Source organism: Papaver somniferum, chromosome 11 (genome assembly GCF_003573695.1).
Source record: "Papaver somniferum cultivar HN1 chromosome 11, ASM357369v1, whole genome shotgun sequence".
In the NCBI taxonomy this organism is placed as follows: Eukaryota; Viridiplantae; Streptophyta; class Magnoliopsida; order Ranunculales; family Papaveraceae; genus Papaver; species Papaver somniferum.
This window is the reverse complement of record NC_039368.1, coordinates 67760266-67767124: the sequence shown is the minus strand read 5'-3', so window position 1 is coordinate 67767124 and position 6859 is coordinate 67760266. Positions and strand designations below refer to the sequence as shown.

Here is a 6859-nt window from a genome sequence, read left to right as displayed (position 1 = left end):
TTTTTTTTTTTTTTTTTTTTTTTTTTTTTTTTTTTTTTTGATTTGTTTTTTTGACCGAATCATGAGAATCAAATCGATTTTCATGATGTTTTATATTTTTTTTCCTTTTTGGTAATCGTTATAGATGTATTCCCAACTGATTTTGATGATTTAAAGTTTTTTTATTAATTTATTAGTGTTTTAGATCGGCTTTGGTTTTGTTTTACTCATGGATTCATCACTTAATTTGTATGATTCAGCAGTACATATATGTCGTACTGAAAACTGCTGAATCAATTTTGTTATTAGTTATATTTTCATCACTTTTTGGTAATCGTTATAGATGTATTCCCAACTGATTTTGATGATTTACAGTTTTTTATTAATTTATTAGGTTTTAGATCGGCTTTTGATTTTGTTTTACTCATGGATTCATCACTTAAGTTAGATTTACTTATACCTAGGGCTGCACATGGGCGGGTATGGGCGGGTATAAGCTAAAACCAACCTCGCACCCACAGACTGCGTTTTTTTTTTCCATAACCAACCCCGCACCCACAAACAGCGGGCGGGTTTTGTTACCCGTCCGCTACGGGTTGGGCGGGTATGGGTTTAAACGGGTTTAAACCCGCTTTATATTCAAGTATTTAGAGTAACTTCTATTCTCCTTGATTAAGTGAGAAAAAAAAACCAAAACCCCCAAAATATTCATATCTAGGAAGTTCACAGATGAAGATTAAGTGTTGAATCTGTTGATTTTTCGATTGTTGTCGATTTCTGGTGAAGATTCGAAGTTGTTGTTGTCGATTTCTGGTGAAGATTTCTAGTAATTGTCGTTCGTAGGTGAAGAAGAAGAACTGAGGAGGAAGAAGAGGAGAGGCCGAACAGAGAGAAGAGTGTAGAAAGTGAATGAGGGTTATCAATTATCCTATCTACTAGTATTAGGGTTTCATAATGGACGACTAGGATTAGTTTTATCTAATGCTATATAATCTGCGGGTTTTTTGGACGGGTATGGGCGGGTATTAGCTTAAACCAACCTCGCACCCACAGACAGCGGTTTTTTTTTTTCATAACCAACCCCGCACCCACAACGGGCGGGTATGGATTAAAAACCCACGGATTTAGCGGGTACGGGTGGGTTTGGGTATCGTGGGTGGGTCTTGTGCAGCCCTACTTATACCACTTCCATTTTGTTGGTTTTAGATGTGTTTCAGTTTGTTTTTGTATATGAAGCAACAATACGTATATCCCGTACTGACAGAAACTCAATTTATTAAGAAGAAGAAGATGATGATGATGATGATGATGCATCGTTATGATTTACGACGAGAAGATTTGTTTGTGTTTCCGGGTATGTTTTTTAATCATCTTTTTTGATTATTTTGTTCGTTTTTCTTCATTTGATTTTTTTTCCGATTGTATTATGAAGATCAAATCGATTTTCATGATGCCATTATGTTTTTAGGTTTGATACAGTTTGCTTTTGTGTATGAATTGACAGTACGTATACGACGTACTGATACAAAATTCTTATGATTCGGTTATATTCAAATTTTTGCCATTTTTTTTGGTTCGATCTATGAGTACGTATGTGTAGTACTGAAATATGTGCTTTGATTCGGTTATATTCAGAGTTTTTCCATTGTTTTTGGGTTCGATCCATGAGTACGTATGTGTAATACTGAAGTATGTGCTTTGATTCGGTTATATTCAAAAGTTTTCCACTGTTTTTGAGTTCGATCCATGAGTAAGTATGTGTAATACTGAAATATGTGCTTTGATTCATTTATATTTCTGAGTTTTGCTATTGTTTTTGGGTTTGATCCATGAGTACGTATGTGTAATACTGAAGTATGTGCTTTGATTCAGTTATATGCATGGATTCATCACTTCTTCTTGACATGCAATTGATTTTTTAGTTCATGAATATGCACTACATATATGACGTATTGTTACAAACTTCTCTCTTACATCAAATAATTTTGACAGAAGCCATTCTGGTTTTTCTTTTTCATGGTATTCCAGTGCATGTATAATGAACTGGAATACTAAATAAGAAAAAGACTATTCTTGTCTCATATTAGTTATTTAGATATGAAATTGCTGTGTTAGCTTGGATTCAAGATTATGTCCACATAGCCAATCCTTAAGTTAAGGATTTAGTTGCAACAAAGCTAATCATTTCTTATTTCAGGTTCAAAGTGATCATTTTGATGAGTTTTTCTCCCCTAAGTTGGACAAACATGGTTATCAAGCTCTCTACAAGAAGAAGACAATAGAGGTTTGCTTGCGGACATTTTTGATTTAATGGTCATAAACTCCAAATATTCAGTTTTGTGATAATGAATCTGTTCACTGTAGGTTTGCACCGGGACTTATGCTATCGATGGTTGTGCAACATTTTTCCGAAGGGACAGATTTTCCCATGTGAAGAAATACGAGGTTTGGAGATGACAGATTTTCTTTTGAATTTATTGTTACTCTGTTGGTTCACATGTTAAACAGTTTACTTTTGTATGTAGGTCGAATTCAACAAGGCTGCTCAGTCACTGACAGATGCTGTGGTCCCAATCACTCAGAAGAAAGCTGCTTTGTCTCGACTTCTTAAGGTGATTTTTCTTCTTTGGGAGTCTCTTATGCAGTTAGTTGGTGCTTAGATTCTTTCCCAGAATCTTACTCCCTGTATTATTCTATATGTCCATTCAATTTTGTACAGGATAATGTTGCGCTAATAGCGGTTCTGGAAGCAAAATTTAGCAACCACGGAGCCGATACTCCTGGAAAGCGGCAGCTTCTTTGTGTGGTAAGAAAATTGAAATGTTGTCTGTTACATTTTCATTTGTGCAAAGCATCCTAATATGTTACTCTAGTTTTCTATGTATCACTCGATCCTTGATAATCACTTTCAGGGTTTGCTGTAGATATTCAGTAGCTTCTTATGGACATTAATTTTTTTGGTTAGTTTTTTAGTGGTTATGTCACCCTGTTCAATCATGCAAAACTGTACCTCTTTTGTATTAAAGAAATACTAGAGATTAATGGTATGATCCTACAATATATGTGATGTAAAACGTATATTGTAGTGCAGCAAATATGTACTCGAATTTGTAAGCATTCAGATATATAATCGGATTTGTAAGCAGTACGACAGATATGTATCATTAATTCTAATTTATTTATCATTGATTCTTACAGATTTGTACTCTACCTGGAAGCAGTGCAGCAAATATGTACTCGAATTTGTAAGCATTCAGATATATAATCGGATTTGTAAGCAGTACGACAGATATGTACTCAGACAGATATGTTCTCAAATTTGTAAGCAGTGTAGCAAATATGTACTCGAATTTTTAAACAGTGTGCCAGATATGTACTCAAATTTGTAAGCAGTGTAGACACACACGTTTGGTAGTAATGGGCATTATGGACATTTCCATGTTTTAATTAATTTTGGACCTCCGGATAAAAAAAAATTCAGGTAGGACCCTACCATAAATAACTATATGAGCCTAGGACCAAACAAGAAATTTTCCTTTTGATATTAGTGTATCCTGTAAACAGCTCGTGCCCAACTCGATAATTCCTTCTTAACATGTGGGCTTCAATACGTATGGTAATTTACTCTTTCTTTTTCTCGCTATATAGTTAAGAAGTTAAGTTGACAAATGATTCTAACGTGATTTATCATAAATGGTGTTCTTACAAAGGTAACTTCAAGCGTTAAGCAGTGCTGTAAGCGGGTGCAGATCCTCTGTGCCAAAACCACCGTGTGCCCTCTGTGCCCACAAATAAAACAGCGACACATGTCTTGCCATATTAACATAAAACGAACTCTATCTATGCTTAGAGTATCTCTAATAGAGGGTAAAAAATTTATTTTCTTATGACACATAGGATTTTAGACCCTCATTTACATAAAATGCATCTCCAACAATAGGTACTATTAATTAGGAAGGGTGTCAAAATGAATACGGAGGTCTTAAAGAAAGTCTTATCTAGATCTTGGGAATGACCTCGATGTCATCTTTTTAATTATATTTTAAATTTTTATCTTTAAATAAAATTTTCTAAACCGATAAGAAAAAGAGAATCAATTTTATTATTATCCAAAATAACAAATCTTAAAAATATGACCCCCACCGTTGGAGATAGTTCATAAGCAAAGCATCACAAATTTTACCACATACGTATAACCCCATAAATAAGGATCTAAATAAAAATTCCATGTAGGATTTTTAGCACCCATTGTTGGAGATGCTCCTACTGTATTTACCCTCGTTAAATACAAAAATAAAATATACAATGATTTCTTTCCCATCCAACTCCTTTTAACGATTATCAAAATCAAGCAGATTTAATATATGAAGTTAAGATTAAATATGAGTAAGATCTTGGTTTAGTTTACGTGTTGATCAGAAGAAGGATACATGGCTTAATTAGTAAGGCTTTCTTTCAAACAGAACAGAAGCGCATTTATCTTTTAATCTCCAGCGACCCTTGAAATAAAAAGGTCATCGAATTGATTATACTTGGATGGCTTAAGACTAATCAAAACTTAGTTATCTTACAGTTTCTTCTTAGATAATCAATAAAGGATCTGTATTTAACTGAAGATGTAATTCTTGATCTTAACAAAGAGATTAGAAAAAGGCTTCTCTGGGAAAGCAAAAGGATCGAAAATGAAGGGAAATTATGGAAATAAAGAAAGCGGTTTTAATTATGTTTCCGTATTTGGCTGAGGTAAAATACGGCAAGTATATACGGAATCAGTTAAGGTTAATATGGTAAGACATGTGTCACTATTTCATTTGTAGGCACAGAGGGCACACAGTCGTTTTGGCACAGAGGATCTGGACCCGCTGTAAGCTCAATAAGCTAGCGAGTTTTTGGCCCGTGGGGAAGCTCAATAAATTGGCGGACTTTTTTTACTTATATTTTCCGCTTTGTTCAAGGAATATTGGTGTAAATTTTTTGTATGTATTTCTTGATTTTCCTTACGGGATTTGTGGGTTTTGTCTCTCTGTAAAAAGCATTCGAGGAAAGGGCGGACCACTGTTTGCACGTTGTTGTTTCTTTTTGGATTATTTGGTGTTTCATACTTACATATTGACCAACATTAGTGTTAGTTTGGTCTAACTTTTGTCCAAATTAGTGCTTGATATTTGGAAAAGACGTTGACTGTGGTTGACCGTTATTGACCTGAATTTAATTAATTTTTCAAAAATAAATAATCTGAGTTTACAATTGTATCCCCGAAGTAGGCTTCAGATCCAACAACTTCGCTAAAGCCATTAATTTTATGGTCGTGATCCAACTCTTTAATCTTCTTCTTCCTTCCCATCTCCACCTGCCCATTTATAAAATATGCAGATACGCTGTTGACGAAGAACATCGCACAATTTTTGCCAAACAAATACATTACACAATCAAACAAGTAGAATTTTAAAATTCATCCATTGTATAATCAAACAACTAAACAATATAGACTCGTCAAAATCAATAAAAAATAAATATATAGACCCATTTCCAAAAATTACAATCTCAGTTGATTTTCGAAAAAGAGAGTGAAGCAGCTTCATGTTTCTACCATATCTTCGAGGGTTTAAAACTCTTTTTCCAATTCAAACTCAAAGTGACCATAACACCCATTTTCTTCACTTCACAAACCCTCCATTTTTATGGCAACAGACTGATAATGTGAGATTTGGTCATTAAGCTATTTATTCAAATAGCTTATGGATGTTTCCATTAATCATAATGGATATGAAAAAGATAATGTATATCATTCTTTCCTAGCTACTTCCCTTCATTCCATTTAATTCCGGCAACATCCAGGTCCTAAATCCGACCAAGATTCTAATGATTCATCAATCACCAGCACTCACCTTTAATATCAATCGCCGCAAACCATTTCCGCTCTGATTTGACGCTCAAAAAAATGTCAAAATATAAAATAAACTCTTATCCCAGTGGCCGACCAGTCTTGTGTTGCTGTGGTCTTCTAAAACGAGCTCTTAATCTTATTTTTCAATCGACAAACATGGTAGCAATAGCAGTTCTTTACTGCTTGATCAGCTTGAACACTAGATTCAAATTAGGGGTTGAGGTGAACATCATCAGATTTAGGAGTTGTTGTCTTTGTTTTCTTGCTCTTGCCTCCGGAAATTAGATCTATACCCTATAAAATCACATTTTTAAACACAAGAAAAACATGATATTAACAATCAAGGGAGAAACTATAAGGTTTTTCGAGGGAGGCGACAACAAAAGAAGTAAATGGGGTGAATTGGAGATGGAAGAATTCATATATGGTTGGTGCGTACGACGAAAAAAGATAAGAGAGCTAGTGTGTGGGTGCAAATATCCGATGTAGTTCATTAACAATTGAAAGCTAGAAGAGTAATTTCATATATATTTTAGTTGGTAATTTGATTAAAATTTGAGTTAACAGAGTCAATTACCATCAACGTGAAGTCCAGGTACCAAATACTAACTTGGACAAAAGTTAGACCAAACACTAATGTTGGTCAAAATGTAAGTATCAAACATCAATTAACCCTTTCTTTTTAGGATTTTGCTCATTTTTTCTTTTTTATTGCAGTTTGGGTATTCTTTTTGATTTACTATTGCTGTTTGTTTGCAGTTTGTTTTGCTGGTATTCAAGAAAATGTAATCGATTGACCTTACAAATGTTCTCTCAATGGGATTCCTAATAGATTGTCGCAAGAAAGAAATTTGACGACATGAATAATTGGTAATCCCTTTGTATCTTCCAAATCTTCGGTTTTGAGTAATGAAATCATCTAGGGAAAATTGGGGAAATGCCCCAATATAGGATGTATTGTTGGAAATTTGCCCCAACGTTAAAAAAAGTTGG

The 6859-nt window shown here is 34.2% G+C and overlaps 1 long non-coding RNA gene across 1 annotated transcript; it reads left to right on the top strand.

Moving 5' to 3' along the window:
• The first annotated feature begins 2348 nt into the window (after positions 1 to 2348).
• On the top strand, positions 2349 to 3217 carry LOC113320938. The gene is made up of 4 exons (XR_003346364.1): positions 2349 to 2424; positions 2505 to 2591; positions 2699 to 2785; positions 3178 to 3217. It is a non-coding gene; the product is annotated as an uncharacterized LOC113320938 (long non-coding RNA).
• The last annotated feature ends 3642 nt before the right edge of the window (positions 3218 to 6859 follow it).